This window comes from Symphalangus syndactylus, chromosome 11 (genome assembly GCF_028878055.3).
Source record: "Symphalangus syndactylus isolate Jambi chromosome 11, NHGRI_mSymSyn1-v2.1_pri, whole genome shotgun sequence".
In the NCBI taxonomy this organism is placed as follows: domain Eukaryota; kingdom Metazoa; phylum Chordata; class Mammalia; order Primates; family Hylobatidae; genus Symphalangus; species Symphalangus syndactylus.
The window spans coordinates 129916755-129939118 of NC_072433.2; the positions used below are offsets into that span (position 1 = coordinate 129916755).

The following is a 22364-nucleotide window of genomic DNA, read 5'->3' on the forward strand; positions in this document are numbered from 1 at the left end:
AATGGAAGCGGAACTTGATACAAGGGAACCCCCAGAAGTCTCGAGGCCAATGTAGGGTTGTGCTATGCACACGTTTGCAGGGAAGAGGCCACCCCATGTACCAAGGTGTACTCTGCAAGTCCCATGACACTGAGAAAACTTGCCAGGGACTGAAAGCTTTCCATCGTCAAGACTATAATCCCAGAACTTTGGGAGGATCATTTGAGACCAGGAGTTTGAGACCAGCCTGGGCAACATACTGAGACTTCGTCTCTGTCAAAAATACAAACCTTAGCCGCGTGTGGTGGCGTGTGTCTACAGTCCCAGCTATTCAGGACCCTGAGGTGGAAAGATGGCTTGAACCCGGAGGCAGAGGTCGCAATGAGCCAAGATCACAACACTGCACTCCAGCCTGGGTAACAGAGCAAGACCCTGTCTCATAAAAACAAAAACAAAAGTCCCAGCAGCCCATAATAAGTGACCAAGATTTTTTGTTTGACCAGACTTTAGTCAGGCTCCTGGGCCCATCTGTGTACTTCTTTGTAAAATCTGGTTTTAGCAAAAACAGAACAAAACAAAAACCACCAAACCACCCATCCTTGCTATTTGATCACCATTATCTGTTTACTGGCTGTCTAACCAGGTTTAACGCTTAGGTTAAGGATATCCAATCTTTTGGCTTCCCTGGGCCACACTCACAACCCACTAACAATAACTGATAAGCGCATATATCTACATATATGGCAGAAAAAAATCTCATGTTTTAAGAAAGCTTATCAATTTGTGTTGGATGTCATTCAAAGACATCTTGGGCCACATATGGCCCACGGGTTGGACAAACTTGCCCTAGGTGATGTCTGATCACCCTGGCCTGCCTTCAGTAAGAATCTGCTAGGTCAGCTTACCCAGAATCCACCTTAGCACCCTGATCTTTCCTCACTCATTTTCCCTCCACTGATCCCCACCCTGCTTCCTGGCTTCCCACTTGCCCCTGCTATAATCACAGTTGAGCCCAATCTCTCTCCTTTACTACAAAATCCCATTGCTGTGGTCCCTATACCCATTGCAATGGTCTTGAATAATTAATGTGCTTTTAATAAGCATCATTAAGAAATTTCTTTAACATAAGGTTGAGAAGATTAAATAAGGTAACCCAGGGCATTTGATCTGCTTACTGGAGGTCAGAGACAGAATAACGGACCCAAGACAACAGAGAATGGCTCCTTGAGCTCTTGTCTTGGAACAAGAGAAACTGCCCTGCTTGGAAGAAACGGAAGGTTGCTCTGCCTCCGTGATGGAGGGATGGACAGGGGCCGATTGTGTGCAGGATGGCCCCCCACGGTTCCCACTAGTATCCTAGGAATGGCTCAGTCAACTCCTGCTCAGAGTTTCTCCAACAGGCTGTTACATGGCTGCTTCCCATCCTGCCTGCCAAGCCCCAACTCTCTAAGGGCGGCACATCCCTAGAGCCACACAAGGGGCCCTCTGTACCCCCACAAGCTGGGGAGAGTCCAACTGCCTCATCTAGACAGGCTTCAAAGTCCTGTCTGTGTCTCAGAGCCCAGAGGCCCTTGTGCGAATGGGCAGCTTGAACCTGGGCAAGGAGTTCCTACGGGCCAGAAGGTGACCTGTCCTGCGCTGGCCACCTACATGGCCTGGGAACAGTTATCAGCTCACTGTCCTAGAAAAGCCCAGCAGGGTGTGGTCAGAATACAAGAAGGAAGACCCCTCCACACACACTTCAGTGTCTACCCCATACTCGCCTCCTCCGCAGAGGCACCGCTCCCTTTCTGCGTCTATAAAGGCTCCGAATCCCCCTCCAACACGGCTGGCCTTGGCCTTGGGGGAGGCACCTCCCCACCCTCTTACCCTGACCACAGGAATAGCGGGAGGTGCAGGATGATTCTGATCTCCCCAGGACACCCTCCCTCCATCCCTCCCAGCTGTCCCCACCCCCTCACCTCCCCGCAGCCTTCCCCTCTCCCTCCCCCGACCCGAGGGCCTGGAGACGCGTGGGAGGCCAGGGAGGGGCCGGGCCCAGGCCTACTCTGGACCCGTCTGCTCCAGTCCCCACCTCAGCTGGACCTGCGCCTCCGGCTCAGCTCACTGCGGCCCTGAGGCCGGGTACTTACCCTGCCGGGCTTCCTGGTACTCTCCGGTCAAGACCAGCAGCCCACGGGTTCCTCTCGAGAGCCGCGCCTTCCCCGTTGCCAGGCAACACTGCTGAGGGGCAGTCATTTGGCCCAATCGTGAAAGCGGAGGTGTGGGGCGGAACCCAAGAGACGAGTCAGCCAATGGTGATGCACCTCACAGAGAGTGGGCCGAACATGGTGGGTGCGGCTGGGGGCAGGGCCGCGGTCTCCGGCCCCGCTGAGTGCGTACCAAGGAGGCCCCTGGAGAGGGCGGCCAAAGACTCAGGCCACGCAGCGCCTAGGGCCAGCAGTGGTACCTGGGGAGAAGGGGTGCCTGGGCTGGGCGCTGGAGTGGAGTAGCCAGGGTGTGGGAGATCCTGGGGGAGAGGCTGAGCATGGGGGTGAAGACACCCGGGGGAGGAGAGCGGCCCACGTGGAGACAGCTGAGAGGAGGCGAGACCCTCCCCTGCAGAGGCCTCCGCAGTGCAGCCTCCTAGGCCCCAGGCGACTCTCCTCTGAGTCCCCGGCCTGCTGGTCCTGGCCTAGAGGCTCGGGTCCGCCTCCCCTCGGGCCTCCCTCTGCCAGCTGCCCCTGCCTCGCTCTTCCCTGGCACCAGGTCCTTCCCAGCAGCCATCAGGCGCCAGCTCCACAGCCTGGCTAAACAGACTCCCTCCACCCCATATGCGCCTCTTCAGCCAGTCCCCCTTCACTCCAAGACGTCTGAACCTGTCACCCCACTTCTTCACTTCGTTCCTTCTCAAACCCACCGAAACCTGGTCCCGGGGGCCTGGTCACTACATCCAAGGGGCGCCTTGGGTCCTCGCAGGCAGGGTTTGGCGCTTGGTGATCGTGCTCTCATCAGACCTCTCTCTTGGGCACCCCGGCACTCATTCCCGGTCTTGGCTCGCTCGCTGTCCCTAGTGGTCTTACCTGGGCCCTGCTGGCTTCTGCCCTGGAGTTTCTCGGCTTCTCCCTACTCTCTCCACCCCACACATCCTCCCTGGGGTCCACCTTCCTGCAGATTAAGCTCTCACATGTCCGCGGTACCGGTTCCCTACCCTGCACGACCTGCTGGTTTTCCAGCCTGGAAAATCGTGATTTCGCCCGCCAACGTCCGCTCACTTAAAAGGTACCTCCACGAGGCTGTTTCACCAGCGCCTCAAACTCAGCCTCTTTCCTCCAGAACTGAGTTTACCTCCTACCTCGGTGCATCATCTCCCCTTCCACAGCCTGAGTCAGAGACCCGGAGTCACTGTGGACACAGCCTCCCTACTCTCTCCCCATGTTTCAGTGCTCACATCTGACCTCCAGGATGTGCCCTCCGTCTGCCCACTCTCCTTCGTGTCCCCAGGGCCCATGGTCCACGCTGGACGGCAGTAATGGCCTCCTTCCTTCCTGCAGCTCATCCGCCACACTGGCACTATAAAAATCCACCTGGTGAGGCAGGCGGACTGCTTGAGCTCAGGAGTTGGAGACCAGCCTGGGTAACATAACAAAACCCCATCCCTAGAAAAAAAAATAGCTGGGTAGGGTGGTGCACACCTATACTCCCAGCTACTCAAGAGACTGAGGAGGGAGGATCACGTGACCTCGGAAATTGAGGCTGCAGTAAGCGGTGACTGTGCCACTGCATTCCAGACTGGGTGACACAGTGAGACCCTTTCTCAAAACAACAACGAAAATCCACCTGACCACTCATCAAGCTGGAAAAACAGGCTCAGATAAAACCAGCCGCAAAGTTAACAAGGAATCCTGTTTTTCAAGGACACACTGCAGCAGTTAGCACATGTCACAATGGCCCCGTCTTTGAGGGACAAACAGCTTTCCTATTCATCGAGATCTTTGCTCTCTCAAATCCCTGATTTCCCAGAACTTTGCTATCTGAAATACAATCAGTAAGAAAGAAACAGCCTGCTCATCCCCGGAGGGTGTAAGTCACTTTGATACCGAAGCAGCTTGGGTTTCCAACCTGGAGGAAGAGCCCCACACAGTCCACTTTCAGGCACAGTATTCCGTAACTATCATGACCTGGGGGCTCCCAAAAAAACCGGAGCCTCTTTGCAGACCAGGCCTGATGCCGCCGGCCTCGCACTTAGCCTTGTTCTGAGCCCGTCAGAAGCCTGCCTCATCTACGCCTGTAATCCCAGCACTTTGGGAGGCGAAGGCAGGTGGATTACCTGAGGTCAGGAGTTCAAGACCAGCCTGACCAACATGGTGAAACTGTGTCTCTACGGAAAATACAAAAATCAGCCGGGCAAGGTAACGGGCATCTGTAATCCCAGCACTTTGGGAGGCTGAGGAGGGTGGATTACCTGAGGTCTGAAGTTCCAGACCAGCCTAGTAAAACCAGGTGAAACCCAGTCTCTACTTAAAATACAAAATTAGCTGGGCGTCGAGGTGGGTGCCTGTAATCCCAGCTACTCGGGAGGCTGAGGCAGGAGAATCACTCGAACCAGGAGGTGGAGGTTGCAATGAGCTGAGATTGCGCCACTGCCATTGCATTCCAGCCTGGGCAACAGAACAAGACTCTGTCTCAAAAAAAAAAAAAAAAAAAAAATGCTGCCTCATCTAAAGCTCACCTGAGCTCCACCCTTCCACAAGATCCTAGGAACACTCTCTTTACGTGTGTCCCATGAGCTGTCCAGGGTTCCCTGGGGCCACAGATGAACAGGCCTGACTGTCAGACTACAGGCTCCATCCTGGTGGAATCAGGCTTGTTGGGTTGACACAACCGTAAGACCACCAGGCAGCATTTGTCTCTACGGTTTGCAAATACCTACTGCACACCTACTACGTGCCAGGCGCTATGCCAGGCAGTGGTGACCCAGCAGTGAGCAAGCGCCTCTGACTTCCTCATGCTCCACCTCCAGCACTCAGTCCCTGCTTGCCGAAGAAGTGGGGCATGACGGGTACACTGAGGGGAGAGGGATGGTTAGGGAGGGGGTGGCTGTGGATTAGATAAGGAAACAAAACAAGGACACGGAAAGGTTGAGGGTGAGGCTACCAGCAAAGCGAGAGGTGGGATTTAAAGACACAAACAGGAACCTCTAGGCTTGAAAATAACTCAGGGGCCATCTGAACATTTTCCTTTCTTGCGTCAAGGGTCTACTGCCTTTCCAAGCCTTTTCATCATCAGAATCCAGCACCACCTTCCCAACACCCCTGGAAGGGAGGCATTGCTCCCATCATGAAGACAGTGGGGTTCAGAGAAGTGACTTATCCAGGAACACACAGCTAGAGGGCGGGGACTCTGGGCCCCAAGTCTGAGTCAGGGGCTCTTCCCGGTATAGCACACTCGCTGCTGTGGAAGTAACCTGGTTTGATCATTCTGCAGCCATTTCTGCGGACTGGGAAGATGGAGCCTCTGGGTTTCAAAGACTCCACGGGGTCAGCCCACAGTGGGCATTGTACTTGCAGGGGGAACCCAAGAGGCCCCAGGGAAGAATTCATTTCAGAGCAAGTCTCGGGTGATCAGAGTACGTACGGGCTATCCTCCAGCCCAGAGGTGCCAGTTGACAGGAACTCCATCAAGCCACCAGGCTGTAAGGTGATGGTGGCACAGGGCTTCATAGCTGGTGTGAGGAAGTGGTGGGGAAGAATCTTTGCCCACTGCCTCCTCCCTCTCCCACCATCAGGTGGCCGGCCTGGACCACCCCTGGCCTCCCAGTTCCACGGCTGCCTCACTCGCTGCCTGTTTCTCTCCAACTCGGTCACTAGAGTAAGAGAAAATCACATTACCCCACTTCTGAAAGCCCTTCAAAGCCTTCTTGCCATGGTTCACAAGGCCTTGCCTAATTTCTAATCTCACCTGCCGCCCGATTTCTAATCTCACCGGAATGTGCTCTCCTCCTGCCTTTCCGCGGGCACTCGGAGCAAGGGAAGCCTTTTCTTGCTCACTCCTCCCTGGGCGGGGCACCGCCAGATTGTGGCCTGGACCCACCCTTCTCACCTTCCAGGTTTGGGCTCACCACGTTCTCTGTTCTCTCCGGGATGCCTGCCTCCACCACCCTCAGGCCGCCCTGCCCCTCTGCTTCCTGCTCGAGTCTCCCTGATCAGCTATCGTGGCCCTCTCTGCTCTCCGCCATTGTTTTATTTTGCTGTGTTTGTTTCCTCCTCTCCCCACCACACTCCCAGAACGCAGCCTCCTAATGAACACACCCACCAGGTTTGCCTTAACACAGAGCCAAGTGCCTGGCACCCGGTGGGGGCCAATAAACATCTGTTGCAAGAAGGAAAGGATAGGGTGCCCACTTGCAATGACGTCATTTCGACTCCGGCCTGATTATGCAACAGCAGCACCAGCACCTGCCAAGAAGAGCTCCGCAGTGAGCGTGGCCATGCTCAACCGGTGAATTCCAGCCAATGACGGGAAGGCTGGCATCTCAGCCTGCCACCCCAATTCGGGGACACAGGATGACAGCAGCTGTTGTGTGCGCACCCAGCTGTGCCAGCCTTTGGGGAGCTCCCTGGTTCCAACATCAGCTGATCAGGGCTGGATACGCTGCCCATCCAGGTGTCCTCATCTCCTGCCAACCAGACATCTTTTTTTTTTTTTTTTTTTTTTGAGACAGTCTCGCTCCGTTGCCCAGGCTGGAGTATAGTAGCGCGATCTTGGCTCACTGCAACCTCTGCCTCCCGGGCTCAAGTGATTCTTCTGCCTCAGCCTGCCAATTAGCTGGGATTACAGGCACCCGCCACCACAGCCAGCTAATTTTTACATTTTTAGGAGAGACGGGGGTTTCAGCATATTGGCCAGGCTGGTCTCGAACTCCTGACCTCAGGTGATCTGCCTGCCTCGGCCTCCCACAGTGCTGGAATTATAGAGGTTAGCCACTGCACCTGGCTCGTCACTTCTTACTTTTTAAGCTGGAACAAAAATAGAAGGCTTTCTGCCTGAGGGCAGCAGCCCTGGCTGGTGACAGTGCACAGCGTAGGGCCCCTCACCAACAAATTGCTCTGAGATCCGGGGCCAATGTCCCAGGAGAAGCAGCTCCACAGACTAACGCATCTACAGCCAGTGTACCCCCAGCCCTGCTTGCCAATGACACAAGTGAGTAGCCCCAGCTCTTCACCTCGGCTTCTCAGAGTAGGTGCCTGTCACCGGCAGCCAAGGCTCCTGATGCCTAAGACGCATGGGCCTTTACACATGAAGGACTGGACCCTGTTTCCAGCTCTTACATCCCTGTACTTCCTGCACACATCAACCAGCTAGGTGCGTCTTTTTCAGTGCCATCCGAGGTAGTGGCATTTTTCACAGAGCAACAGTTTTTTGTAGGCTGAGGCACACCAAGGGTAGACAGCAATGGTGGCCTCTCAGGTGCAGGCACTGGGGGGTCCGCAGGAGCAAACAGGAGCCAATGTGTCAGCCTGGGCAACATACTGAGACTCCATCTCTACAAAAAATCAAAAACTTGGCCGAGCATGGTATGGCACACCCGTAGTCCCAGCTACTCAGGGAGCTGAGGCAAGAGGATCGCTTGAGCCTGCGAGGGCGAGGCTGCAGTGAGCCGTGATTGCACCACTGCACTCCAGCCTGGGCAAGAGAGTGAGATCCTGTATATAAAAAAAAAAAAAAAAAAAAAAGACAAAATCCCCCAGAAAACCACAGGAGCAAATGCGGAGCGGCACTGTTTGAGAGCTACAGAAGTGGCGCCACCTCGTGGCCATACCCTCCAGAAACAGCCTACACTCCAATCTGCCCACCTGCGTGGTTGGAAAATTACTCTGTTTTTGATGGAGTTTCACTTTTGTTGCCCAGGCTGGAGTGCAATGGCGCAATCTCGGCTCACTGCAACCTCCACCTCCCAGGTTCAAGTGATTCTCCTGCCTCAGCATCCCGAGTAGCTGCGATTACAGGCATGGGCCACCACACCCGGTTAATTTTTCTATTTTTAGTACAGAGGGGGTTTCAACACGTTGGCCAGGCTGGTCTTGAACTCCTGACCTCATGTGATCCACCCGCCTCGGCCTCCCAAAGTGCTGGGATTACAGGCATGAGCCACCGCACCTGGCTATTGTCAATTTTTTTAAATAAGAGATTTATATTACTTGACATTTTGCATATAAAGTGAGACTGCCTCTTTTAAAAATATACATCATGCTATTTCCACCAGCTGCTGCTCCCTGGGATGCCCATGGCCTGTCCAGCTGTCCCCTGGGCACGAGCTTCTGTTTTTTTATGCTGGCTTTGGGCACTGAACCCTCCTTGGCTCCCATGGTTCCTCACCAGGCTGGTCCTGCCATACACAGCCGTGCCTCTGCTAGCGACATCCCTGCCCAATTTTCCACGTTCAGCTTTGACACCTCCACAGAGAGGCTGAGACACCACGGGGCCCCCAATGTGGCTGAGCATCCACTCTGTCTTCCCCATGTGCTCCTTGCCCCTGATTCCCCATCTCTGGAACCCAAGTTTGGGCTGCACGGACCACCTTCTGGGCCAGGCTGTTAGGACGCCACTACCAAGCAGCAAACACGGGAGCAGCTGTGCCCGGAGGAGGCGCCACCAGCAGCCTCCAGCAGCACTCGGTGAGGCAGGCAACGATCCATACGTGCCGTGAGCATGGAGCCGGAAGCCACGGCTGACTTGTGCAGCAGACGAAGTCGAGTTCATTTGACTGAACTTATTCTCATTTTCGGTTTGAACGGCCACGTGTGGCAGGCAGTTATTGTATTGTGCAGTGCTTGCTGGACCACATGCAACATTTCAAAATCGAAAATCAAAAATAAATATATGGCCCATCCACTAGGATGGCTAACATTTTTGTTTTGTTTTTGAGACAGGGTCTTGCTCTGTCACCCAGTCTGGAGTGCAGTGGTGCAATTACAGCTCAGCTCACTGCAGCCTTAACCTCCCACGCTCAAGCCACCCTCCCACCTCAGCCTCCTAAGTAGCTGGGACCACCGCCGTAACCCACCACACCAGGCTATTCTTATTTTTTGTAGAGATGGGGCCTCACGATGTTGCCCAGGCTGGTCTCGAACTCCTGTGCTCAAGCTATTCTCCCACCTTGACCTCCCAAAGTGCTGGGATTACAGACATGAGCCACCATGCCCGGCCTAAGAGGGCTAAAGTCTTTTAAATAACAAGTGTTGGAGAGGAGGTAGTTCTCTCCTCCTGCACTGCTGGTGAAATGGTTCAGCCATGGGGGAAATCAGTCCTCAAAAATTTAAACAGAGTTAGCGTAGGACCAGCAGTCCCACGCCTAGATACACACAGAACAAAGCTGAAAACTTGTATTCAAACACACACTGGTACTGGATGTTCAAGCAGCACTGTTCAGAATAGCCTAAAGTGGAAAAAAGATAAAAGCCCATCTGAAGAATGGATAAACAAGATATGGTATATCCACACAATGGAGTAATATTTGGCAATTTAAAAAAAAAAGGATTGAACCACTGACACGTTACAACATGGATAATCCTTGAAAATCTGATGTTACAGCCGGGCGCAGTGGCTCACGCCTGTAATCCCAGCACTTTGGGTGGCCAAGGTGGGTGGATCACCCGAGGTCAGGAGATTCAGACCAGCCTGGCCCACATGGTGAAGCCCTGTCTCTACTAAAAACACAAAAATTAGCTGGGTGTGGTGGCGGACGCCTGTAATTTTAACTACGCAAGAGGCTGAGACACGAGAATTGCTTGAACCCAGGAGGCAGAGGTTACAGTGAGCCAAGATTGTGCACTGTACTCCAGCGTAGGTGACAGAGTGAGACTTTGTCTCAAAAAAAAAAAAAAAAAAAAAAAAAAAAATCTGTGGTTACGTGAAAGCAGCCAGACACAAAGGACCACGTATTGTAGCTTTGGTGTAAAATGTTCAGAAAAGACAAATTTAGAGACGGAAAGTAGGTTGCGGTTGCCAGGGCTGGAGTGCGAGGAATGAGGACTGACTGCTGATAACGGCTCTGGGGTCTCCTTCAGGGGTAACAAAAATATTTTGGAACTAGACAGAGCCAATAAATAGTATAGCAGTTGTGAAGGTATTATCCTCAATGTCATGGAATTATACACTTCAAAATGCTTAATTTTATGCAATGGGAATTATACTTTTTTTTTTTTCAAGGAAAGTGCACAATCTTGAGACCTCACACAGATGGTGGTGTGAAAGGGTCAAGGCTGTGGAGACCTGCTAGAGGGCCGAGTTCCATCTCCCCTGAGAGTGAACGCAGGGTCAGCCTCCCAGGGCTCGGGGGCTTCAGTGGCCCCACCTCAGAGAGCTCCAGCCAATGGCCATGTCACACATGAGGCAGCTGAGGGGCCAGGGCAGCAGAGCAAGGTCTGTTCCCAGGAACTGACTGCCCTGCCTCCCAGCAGCAGGTCATAGTTGGGGCATCTGGGACAGGTGGCCACAGCAGCCTGCAGACATCCCAGAACAAGACCTTACGCAGAACACCAGGAGCCCAGCGGTGAGGGGCTGCAGGGCCAGGACCCAGGGTGAACCGGGCCCCAGGGTGAACCGCGACCCAGGGTGAACCAGGAGGGTGAAAGGCCAGGCACTGCCCAGCTGAGGTCTACAGCGGGCACAGCCTGCTAGCAGAGTCTCAAAGGACATCCACAGAAGTGACCACAAGCTCAAAGTCAACTTGAAACATGGGCCACAGATCGCCTGAAGCCAGCTTACCCCCATGGGACAGAGAACAGCCCCCAAAGACGTCCATGCCCTAATCCGCAGAACCTGCACATATGTTACCTGACACGGCAAGAAGGACTTCGCACATGTGACTGAGTTAAAGACTTTGAAATGAGGCGATTATCCCGGATTACCCAGGTGGGCCCCAGGCAATCACAGCAATCCTAACGGGGGAAGACAGGAGGCTCAGGGCAGGGAGGAGACCGTGATGGAAATAGGGAAGCAGGTGAGGGCGGGAGATACTGGACGGTGTCACGCTACCACCGCAAAGATGGAAGAGGGGAGGGAATCTCCTCCAGAGCCTCCAGAGATGACACCATGCTGCTGACCCCTTGATTTTAAGCTTCTGGCTGCGAGACTGTAAGAACACATTAACATGTCTTTAGCCACTGAGTTTTTGGGTAATTTGTTACAGCACCAATGGGAAGCCAACATCTCACCCCACCGGGCAAGTGAAAACTTCCTGTGCCCTATCCCTCCTTCCGAGCTGGAAAGGGGTCACAAACCAGGTGTTCAGACACCAAAAATAAAAATATAGGTGGCCAGGTACAGTGGCTCACGCCTGTAATCCCAGCACTTTGGGAGGCCGAAGCGAGCAGATCACAATGTCAGGAGTTCGAAACCAGCCTGGCCAACATGGTGAAACCCCGTCTCTACTTAAAAACAAAAATTAGACAGGCATGGTGACACACTCCCGTAATCCCAGCTACTCAGGAGGCTGAAGAAGGAGAATTGCTTGAACCCGGGAGGCACAGGTTGCAGGGAGCCAAAATCACGCCACTGCACTCCAGCCTGAGTGACAGAGTCAGACTACGTCTCAAAAAATATATATATATATATGCCGGGCGCGGTGGCTCAAGCCTGTAATCCCAGCACTTTGGGAGGCCAAGGTGGGCGGATCACGAGGTCAGGAGATCGAGACCATCCTGGCTAACATGGTGAAACCCCGTCTCTACTAAAAATACAAAAAATTAGCCGGGCGCAGTGGCGGGCGCCTGTAGTCCCAGCTACTCGGGAGGCTGAGGCAGGAGAATGGCGTGAACCCGGGAGGCGGAGCTTGCAGTGAGCCGAGATCGCGCCACTGCACTCCAGCCTGGGTGACAGAGCGAGACTCCGTCTCAAAAAAAAAAAAAAAAAATATATATATATATATATAGAGAGAGAGAGGATAGTGGCCAGGTGCAGTGGCTCATGCCTATAATCCCAATGCTTTGGGAGGCCAAGGCAGGAGGATTGCTTTAGTCCAGAAGTTCGAGACCAGTCTGGAAAACATATTGAGACCTTGTATCTTAGACAAAAATTAGCCTGGCATGGTGGTGCATGAATTTTAAATTCACGAATAGCCTGTGGCCCCAGCTACTTGGGAGGCTAAGGTAGGAGGATCACTTGAGCCTAGGAGGTCAAGGCTGCAGTGAGCTATGAGTCCACCACTGCACTCCTGCCTGACAACAGAGTGAGATCCCATTCAGGAAAAAAAAAAAAAAAAAGCCCAGCTAAGTATGAATTTCAAATACTTTTTTTTAGTAGAGAAAGACCTCAATATTGCATGAGACGTAATTATACTAAAAAAGTGCTCACTGTTTATCTGAAATGCAAACTTAGCTTGGCATCGTGTTATCTGGCAATCCTCATCAAACACAGCAGCTACATGGAAGGAGAGTAGCAGGGAAGAGAAAAACCACAGTCCCTGCTGCCCCCCAGTAGGCTCTTGAGGGCATGGGGGAAAACTAATGGTAAGTCAATGTCCACATTTTACTACCTGGGATCTAACATTTTTTTTTTTTTTTTTTTTTGAGACAGAGTCTTGCTGTGTCACCCAGGCTGGAGTGCAGTGGCGCGATCTCGGCTCACTGCAAGCTCCGCCTCCCGGGTTCAGGCCATTCTCCTGCCTCAGCCTCCCGAGGAGCTGGGACTACAGGCGCCCGCCAACACGCCCGGCTAATTTTTTTTTGTATTTTTAGTAGAGACAGGGTTTCACCGTGTTAGCCAGGATGGTCTCGATCTCCTGACCTCGTGATCCGCCCGCCTCGGCCTCCCAAAGTGCTGGGATTACAGGCTTGAGCCACCGCGCCCGGCCGGGATCGAACATTTTAAATTCATGAATAGAGACTGCTTTTGATCTAAAGTGATACCAGGAACTAATTCCCTGGGAATAGACAGAAAAAAATCAAGGGAAAGGTCTGGGCTTTTCATAGCGGGGTTAAGACGGACAAGAGGGCGGCCCTCTTCCCCATGTTCCCACCGGGCACGTTTGAGGGGCAGCAAGAAAGAAGGCTGCCTGCATTGTGGCACCCCTCCAGGCTGCCCTGGACGAGTTAAGATGGGATCCCTCAGCTTGGTCCCTAACCCCAGGTAAAGATGGAACAGATCCTGGCTGTGACCAGGAGTCCTGAATTTGCCTTGCACCATTTCCCTCCACCGGACTGGGAGCCACTGCGGGGCAAGAAGCGGCCTTTTCCATTTCCCAAGACCAGAATCAATTACAGCGGCTCATCGCATCATCGATCCTCTGCAATTGTTCTCCTTCTTTTCCAGGGAGGTTGGTCACGGGCAATGCTGTCCTGTTTCCACGAGGTGGCGCTCGCGATCACTGCAAAACACACGCTACGGTGATGGTTTTTAAATAAAAAATCTTAGACACTTTGGGAGGCCGAGGTGGGCGGATCACGACGTCAGGAGATCGAGACCACGGTGAAACCCCGTCTCTACTAAAAATACAAAAAAACTAGCCGGGCGTGGTGGCGGGTGCCTGTAGTCCCAGGTACTCGGAGAGGCTGAGGCAGGAGAATGGCATGAACCCGGGAGGCGGAGCTTGCAGTGAGCCGAGATCGCGCCACTGCACTCCAGCCTGGGTGACAGAGTGAGACTCCGTCTCAAAAAAAAAAATCTTAGAATAGTTTTAGACATAAAGGACTGTTGATAATATGATACAGAGTTCCTGTGCAACCCGCACCCTGTTCCACTGTGCCTTAACATCTGACATGACTCTGGTCCGTCACCATGAAGGAGCCAATTCATGTATTAGTAAGTCATGTGCATTTTATTCACTCTTCCTTCGTGTTTGCCTAATGTCCTTTTATAACCCAGGTCCCACGAGACGTTGAGCCATCAGGTGTCCCTGGGCTGCTCCTGGCTCTCACCGTTTCTCAGACACTGTTTCTGATGGTCTTGACAATTTGAGGAGTCAGGGATTCAGTCAAGTGTCCCCCACACTATTGTGATTCGGCTGATGGGCTCCTCACGATTGGATGGGGGGTATGGGTCTGGGAGACAGACCCCAGAGGGGACGCGGCCCTTCTCGTCACATCGTATCAAGGGCCAGAACTATCAGTGTGGCTCATGGCCGTCGATGTCGCCGTTGAGCACCTGGCTGAGGTGGCGCCTGTCCGCTTCTCCTGCTACGAGGCTGCCCTTCCATTCCCCTTCTATTCTGTACTCTTGGATCATTTTTTCGCTTTTGGAAACCATTTCCCGACCTCTTGGCCATTGGAGCACTGGGTTCAGTTAGGACAGTGAAGGTAGGGGTGAGAATTGGGGGACACGGTGCTCGTCACATGGTGTGAGAACAAAGCGGAAACTTACAACTACGGGGGAAGGGCCCAGTGGTTTTCAAAGTTAGGGCACAAAATAGTAACAAAGTTCTTGGCTCCTCCCACCTCTGAATTACCCAGGTAAAACTTAAGTCAGGATCCTTTCAAAGGTGATAGGAAGTGTGATCTGAGAGACTGAAATAGATGCCCCTGTATCAGCTAAGATGGCCCATAAGGTTAAGGAAACAAAGTTACCTGTAGTTCCAGGGTTCAAGGTTCAGGGCCCAGCTGGCATGGGAAATTAATTTTTTTTCTTTTTTGAGACAGAGTCTGTCACCCAGGCTGTAGTACAATGGCGTGCTCTCAGCTCACTGCAACCTCCGCCTCCTAGGTTCAAGAGATTCTCCCACCTCAAACTCCTGAGTAGCTGGGACTAGAGGCATGCGCCACCATACCCAGCTAATTTTTCTATTTGTAGTACAGACGGGGTTTCACTATGTTGGCCAGGCTGGTCTCAAACTCCTGACCTCGTGATCAGCCCGCCTCAGCCTCCCAAACTGCTGCGTTTACAGGCGTGAGCCACTGCGCCTGGCCAAATTGATTGACACCCAGGCTGGAGTGCAGGGGCACGATCTTGGCTTAGTGCAACCTCTGACTCCTGGGCTGAAGCGATTCTCCGACCTCAGCCTCCCAAGAATCTGGGATTACAGGCATGTGCCACCATGCCTGGCTAATTTTTATATTTTTTGTACAAGCGGGGTTTCATCATGTTGCCCAGGCTAGTCTCCAACTCCTGACCTCAAATGATCTGCCGGCCTCAGCTTCCCAAAGTGCTGGTATTACAGGCATAAGCCACTGCACCTGGCCTGGCATGGCAAATTTTAAAATCCCTATGGCTGCAAAAAAAAAAAAAAACACTAATAATTGGAGCTATCAGGCAAATTATCCTAAGTCTTATTTACAATCCCAACCGCTACAACTCTGACCGGAGGAAGGAATGGACTTACATTCTTTTCCAATAAGTAATTACAGAACTTAAGCCTGTTTCGGCAGCTTACAGAAGCTACCCACAGACTGTGTGCCCTACAGTTCACCTTTTCATGCAAAGAGCCAAGTTGCACCTCACTTTAATGCTAACCTCACTCCAACGTGAACATGTGATGTATGTTATATGTATGTTACATGTGTTTACCCACTGCCCACGCACTTGGCTCCCTGCATAAATATTTATCACTTCCTCCCGAACCTGCTGAATATATATAACTATTGTGGACTACAGGCCCTGTGAGGCATAAAACCCAGCCTGTTCCTCCCCTCTTTGAAGAGAGGGTACCTTTGGCACACATTGGAGACCGTCTCTTCCAGTTTGCAAACTGATACCCCTGCCGAGCTCTCCTTTCTACCATTTAGCCACCCCAGTGGTCTTTCGGATAACAAGAAAAATCCAGAAAAGGCAGCCAAGGAAAAGCAGCTTCCAAAAGGCTGAGGGAGACTGTCACCCTGTCCTCTAAGTGCCACTAAGACACAGAGCCTGAGCACAGGGACATCATGTGTATCTCCCCTGCACCTGGGCCTGGTCTGGCCCACAGCGGGGGCTCAAGAAACAGCTGCTCAGCCGAGAATGCTGGCTCACACCTGGAATCCCAGCACTTTAGGAGGCCAAGACAGGAGGATCACTTGAGCCCAGGATTTCAAGACCAGCCTGGGCAACACAGGGAAGTCCCTCACCTCTACAATAAGTCAAAAATTAGCTGGGCATGGTGGCCCACGTCTCCGGTCCCAGCTACTCGGGAGGCTGGGGCGGGAAGATTGCTTGAGCATAGGACGTAGAGGCTAAAGCAAGTTGTCATTGGGTCACCACACTTCAGCCTGGGTGATGACAGAGCCAGTCAAAAAAAAAAAAAAGAAAGAAAGAAAAAGAAATGGCTACCGAATGAACAAATGGTCGGTTGGTTGCTCCTGCCCCACTCAATTCCCCCAAGTAAAAGGGATCCTGCCTGCCTCTCACCTACTTTAAAACCCTTCCACGACTGCCCACCACCCTAGGCTGACCTCTCACTCAGCCCCCACCATCTGGGCCTGGTCTCTCCCCACGCACATGGCCCAGCTCGACTCCTTCACCCCGGCCTTTCCATTTTGCCTGGAACACATGTCCCCATGTTCTTCCCTCCCTCACCCTTCAGGTGTCCCCAGGATCTTCCTGGCCACTCTCTACCTCACCTTGGCTTACGTGGCCCGCAGGTCAGAACTGGGATGAAAATAATGGGGGAGGAGGGAGGTGATGTTCTTTGCCAACAGTACAGGCTTCAAGGACAGTGGGGAAGCCTGATCTGGGGGGAGGACAGTGTGGGCAAAGACCCCGTGGGTGAGCCACGAGGCTAAGGAGGGGTAATGGGAGAGGGTTATGCCCCATCTAAAAGCCCCACCAACTTAAATTCTGCAGCGGATTCCTACAGCTGCTGTGTTGCCACTGCACAGGAACCCCAGGCTCACAGCTCCAGTCACTTTATCTTGGGCACCAGGCACCCTGCAGAGTTAGCTACATCCTGTGCCTCTCACAGAACGTTGCTTTTGCAGTAAGAGTCGCTGTGAGTTCAACCCACAGTTCTCACTGCGCTAAGGCTGTGTTTCTGCTTTTGTGGTACACAGGTCTTTTTCTTCTTCTAACACCATAAAAGGTGACAAAATCTCCTAGTTGCTGAAGTCGTCTGTGCACACACTCAGCTGGAGAGCCTTTGTGGCTTAGTGGAGCGAGGCTTGTGGGGCCGCCTGCTTACCTGGGTCCCTGCCTCTGCAGGGATTGCCTTATATGGTGAACAGGCCCAGTGACAACGTGCAGCCAGGGCTGGTGACGGAAGTCCTCAGTTTCGAAAGAGGCTTAGCACGGATCTTTACAGAATGTCTGGCCTCCAAGCAGGCAGGCAGGCAGCAAGCCACCTTTCCAGAAGGCACCAGGCATGGAGGGCAACCAGGGACTCGGTGCCCAAGCTAAATGCAGAGAGGTCATTCTGCTTCCTGTCTAGCAGTTCAAAGGAGAAGAAGAGATGGGCAGGAATGGACTGTTTCAGGGAGATTAACAGAGGGAGGCAACAGGGCTTTCTAACATTAGGCAGAACCAGATGAAGCTGCTGTTTGGGATTGTAAATATGATTAATACCAGTAGATGTGGTCCAGGCTCACATTCACCCACCCATGGGCCAGACCCATGCTAAGTGCTGAACACGCAGCATCCCACTTAACCCCGGCAGCCACCTCTCTGGGATAGAGACTGTCATTCTTCCCACTTACAGATACACAAACTGAGGCACCAAGCAGGGCAGTAGCTTATCTACCAGGCAACCACGCCGTGGGAGAGACAGTGCAGGCCTCCTGCAATCCCAGCTCAAGAACGCTGTGCTGGGGCAGGGAGCAAGGGACATGGCTGTCTGACACCGTGGCCTCGGGCCACACCCAGTACTTGAATGTCTCTCGTCCAAACCTAGATGTGCTATAAGCGTGAAAGACACAGTAGTGTTCAAAGACTTGATTTTTTTAAAAATTTAAAATCTCAAATTTTAAACTACTATTTTATGGCCAGGAGCAGTGGCTCAAGCCTATAATCCCAGCACTTTGGGAGGCCAACGTGGGCAGATCAACCAAGGTCAGGAGTTCAAGACCAGCCTGGCCAACGTGGCAAAATCCTGTCTGTACTAAAAATACAAAAATTAGCCAAGAGTGGTGGTGGGCACCTGTGGTCCCAGCTACTCTGGAGGCTGAGGCAGGGAGAATCGCTTGAGCCCAAGAGGTTGAGGTTGCAGTGAGCCGAGATCACATCACTGCACTCTAGCCTGGGCAACAGAGTGAGACTCCATCTCAAAAAAATAAACTACTATTTAGAAATAATTATAGGTTCAATAGAAAGTTGCAAAGACAGTGCACAGAGATCCAATATACCCTTCACCAAATTTCTCTGTGGTTCTATCTCACCTAATCCAAACTGGGAAATAGATATTGGTACAATGTGTATGTTCAATTCTGTCATTTCCCCACGAGGGTAGTAGAGTCGTGCGACCGTCACTACAAAACACAACTATTCCATCTATACTGAAGTTATAGAAGTGTTCCATCACCATGATGATCTCTTCTATGTTGCCCCAAAATAATTGTGAAATCAAAATTAAATATAGAAATAGTATTTTGGCTATATTAGGTTCAAAGCGTACTAATGGTAATGTTACCACTTCTCTTTTTAAAACATGAACACTAAAAAACTTAGAATCGCACACAGGGCTTGCGTTTTACCTCCATGGTCTGTATTTGGATGTTGGACAGGACTGGCTCCGAAGTTCAGACCACAGCTCGGCTGCTTTGGATGGGTTGATTAACCTCCCTGAGCTAGGTTCCGTGGGAGTAGACCAGACCTGTAAGAGTCACTGTTCGGCACACTTGAATGCCTATCATGTGCTGGGCATCAGGCAAGGGCAGGGGACACAAGAGGCAGCGAGAGAGACCGTGTCCTCCAGAGGGAGAGGAGATGCCCCATAAAGGCTCACACATGGGCTGGCAGTGCGAAGGGTCAGTCCACCAGCACTACCAGGTAGAGTGGAGACCCAGAAGGGGTTAAATAAAAACAGCAAGGGAGACTACTTAAGAACATGGCACAGACTCACCCACGCACGGTAAGGAAAAGAAACGCACGCACTGTGAGCAAATAAAGAGCAGAAACAAAGAATTTTTTTTTTTTTTTTTTTTGAAATTGAGTCTCACTCTGTTGCCCAGGCTGGATTGCAGTGGCATGATCTGGGCTCACTGCAACCTCCACCTCCCAAGTTCAAGTGATTCTCCTACCACAGCCTCCCAAGTAGCTGGGATGACCAGCGTCCACCACCGCACCCAGCTAATTTTTGTATTTTTAGTAGGGATGGCGTTTCATCATGTTGGCCAGGCTGGTCTCGAACTCCTGACCTCAGGTGATCTGCCCACCTCGGCCTCCCAAAGTGCTGGGATTACAGGCATGAGCCACGGCACCCGGCCAGAATGTTGCTTAGAAACCTAAATTGTCCCTGTTGCCCCAGAGCAGGTAAATCATACTGGGGGATCCCAGAATCCCAGCGCTTCCCGGGTGCCTCCCAGTACCCACAGGGCAACAGGAAGAAGCAACTGCGGTTGAAAAGTAATAAAAATACTGCTACACGCAGCCCCTGTTCCCCTAGAGAACTTGACTGCCAGCTGGGAACTGATACCAAGCCCCACGCGACCCATCCCCCAGGGCCCGTCCCAGAAGTACTCAACCCCAGGTGCTGGAGAGCTTCTCCAAAGAGATCATGAAAAACGTCTAATATGCGGAAAACCAGACTAAAAAAAAAGCCCTCTTGTACCCACCACCCAGACTCAGACATTGTTAACATTTTGCCATTTTCTACTGTTCATTGGAATGTTCAAAGTGAGTCAATTCTGACATTTGAGCTTTCAACATATTTGATGCATTTTTTAAAAAATGATGCCTTTGTACTAACCACAGAACGGTCACTGCATCTAACAAAATTAACAATCATTTCATCATAGAACCTGAGAGTCAATTGCTGGACTCTGGTCGGTAACGCAGTCTCCGGCATCACCCCAGACCTCCTGAATCAGAATCCGCACCTTCACAAGGTCTGAGTCCTTCACATACTCATGACGGTTGGAGGAGTAAACTATTTTTTTGGAGACACTGAGGCTGGAGTGCAGTGGTGCAATCATAGCTCACTGCAGCCTTCACTTCCTGGGCTCAAATGATCCTCCCACCTCAGCCTCTCGAGTAGCTGGGACTACAGGCATGTGCCACCACACCTGGCTGACTTTTTCTTTTATTTTACAGAGTCTTGCCAAGTAGCCGAGGCTGGTCTCGAACTCCTGGACTCAAGTGATCCACCCACCTCAGCCTCCCAAAGTGCTGGGATTATAGGTGTGAGCTGCTCTGCCCAGCCCAGAAGCAAACCTTATATTCAGTCTCATTGGATTAAATTCTGTCCCTCCACAAAATTCATGTGTTAAAGTCCTTCTCCCAGTGCCCCAGGATATGACTATGTGACTTATTTGAAAATAGAGTCATTGCAGATGCAATTAGTCAAGATGAGGTCACACCAGGGTACTGGGCCTATGATCTAGTGTGACTGGTATTTTTTTTTTTTTTTTTTGAGATGGAGTCTCACTCTGCTGCCCAGGCTGGAATGCACTGGTGAGACCTAGGCTCAGTGCAGCCTCTGCCTTCCAGGTTCAAGCGATTCTCCTGCCTCAGCCTCCCGAGTAGCTGGGATTACAGGCATGGACCACCAAGCTCGGCTAATATATATACACTTTTTTTTGCATATTTTTAATAGAGATGGGGTTTTGCCACGTTGGCCAGGCTGGTCTTGAACTCCTGACCTCAGGTGATCCACCCACCCCGGCCTCCTAAAGTGCTAGGATTACAGGCAGGAGCCACCATACATGGCCTTTTGTGTTTTTTTTTTTTAATTGGACAGAGACAGACATGCACGGAGGGAAGCTATTGTGAACAGTCACACAGGAAGATGGCGTCCACAGGCCTCGAGATGCACCAGCTCTGCTGACACCTTGACTTTGGGCTTGTGGCATCCAGTGCTGTGAGGAAGTCGATTTCTGGTGATTTTAACCCCCTGCCCGCAGTTTGTGGTACAGCAGACCTAGGAAATGAATCCACAGTCCCTATCCAAAGTTCACCTGTGGTTTTCTTAAAATTACCCATGGCGGAGCCCACACGAATGATTCCGACGTCCCGGGTCTGGGCAGGGCTCAGACGTGGGTGCTTTTAAAACTGAGACTACACTGCAGGCGAGGCCAGCACGGAGTCACGGAGCTGCTCTCCTGGCTAACCACGAAACAGCAGCCAGGTGGTGTAGGGCGCCTGAGGGCAGTCACTGAAGCGTACCTGAGAAGGTGGGGATGACCCTGGGGGGCAGATGCATCCGGATGCCGCATGCAGGTTCCGAGCTAGGGAATCTGAGTTGGCCAACCCCGAGATCCGTTCCTTGTCTATGAGACACATCTGAGCCTCAGTCGCCTCTCCCCCACCCCCACCCCAGCCTGGCCCGTGGAACACGAGCTGTACAAGAGGTTGAGGCCCTGAGTTTTTGATTAAATGCAGGTTGCCAGCTGGAGGCCGTTAGGGGGAGGGGGTTAAATGAAAATGCTGGGTAAACTGCATGATGTTTGCAGACAGCCGTGGCTCTCCTGTCCAGCCCGCTCTCCCCTGTCCGTATGCTGCAGTAAAACCTGTGTCTCGTTCCCTGTCTCCAAGTCTCTTCGTTGGCCTCTTGAAACTTGTACCTTGCCTACTGAGGTTAATAGGGGTTTCAGCACAAAGGATGGACCCTCATCTGCTGCCTGCTGTTTTGTGGGGAAAGGGTAATAAGTTATTTGGAGAGACAAACACCAACACCAGGGCTGGAACCCTGGCAGCTCTGGTCCTCAGTGTGGGTTTTGACACGCAGCAGCCCCTTAGGAACTTCTTAAACTACAAAAATCCTTGGCCGGGCGCGGTGGCTCACGCTTGTAATCCCAGCACTTTGGGAGGCCGAGGCGGGCGGATCACGAGGTTAGGAGATCGAGACCACGGTGAAACCCCGTCTCTACTAAAAATACAAAAAAATTAGCCGGGCGTGGTGGCGGGCGCCTGTAGTCCCAGCTACTCGGAGAGGCTGAGGCAGGAGAATGGCGTGAACCCGGGAGGCGGAGCTTGCAGTGAGCCGATATCGCGCCACTGCATTCCAGCCTGGGTGACAGAGCGAGACTCCCTCTCAAAAAAAAAAAAAAAAAAAAAAAAAAAAAAAAAAAAAAAATCCTCAAGCCGCACACATCGCTCTTGAGTCAGAGATTCCTGTAGTGGACTGCTGCCTGCATTTTAAGGAGCCCTCCTGGGGGCTGCGATACAGGCTTAAGAGTGAGAACCCAGACTTAAGAGTGAAAACCTGGACGAGAAGAAGTGCAGGCCCCATGCTATGTGCACTCAGGCGGCCCCCGGACCAGCCCACAGGGATTTCAGTGTCATCAGCTCTGTCTACGACAAGGTGTAAAGAAACAAAATCCCACAACCACAGCCCCTGACCTGGGAGTTTC

General features: G+C 52.2%; 1 protein-coding gene across 7 annotated transcripts in view; it reads right to left on the reverse strand.

The window, feature by feature from the left end:
• The window catches only part of MEAK7 (MTOR associated protein, eak-7 homolog), a 33159-nt gene extending 30731 nt beyond the window's left edge, over positions 1–2428 (reverse strand). For 2 of the 7 annotated variants that reach the window (XM_055299742.2, XM_063612508.1), the window contains exons 1-2: positions 2054–2122; positions 270–391 (exon numbers count right to left, since the gene is read on the reverse strand). The gene's annotated coding sequence lies outside the window, so the exon portion shown is untranslated. Of the gene's footprint in view, positions 1–269; positions 1540–2053 lie in introns of those variants that run through there. The other 5 variants (XM_055299740.2, XM_055299741.2, XM_063612507.1 and 2 more) reach the window with 5 other exon arrangements.
• Between the last annotated feature and the right edge of the window lie 19936 nt (positions 2429–22364).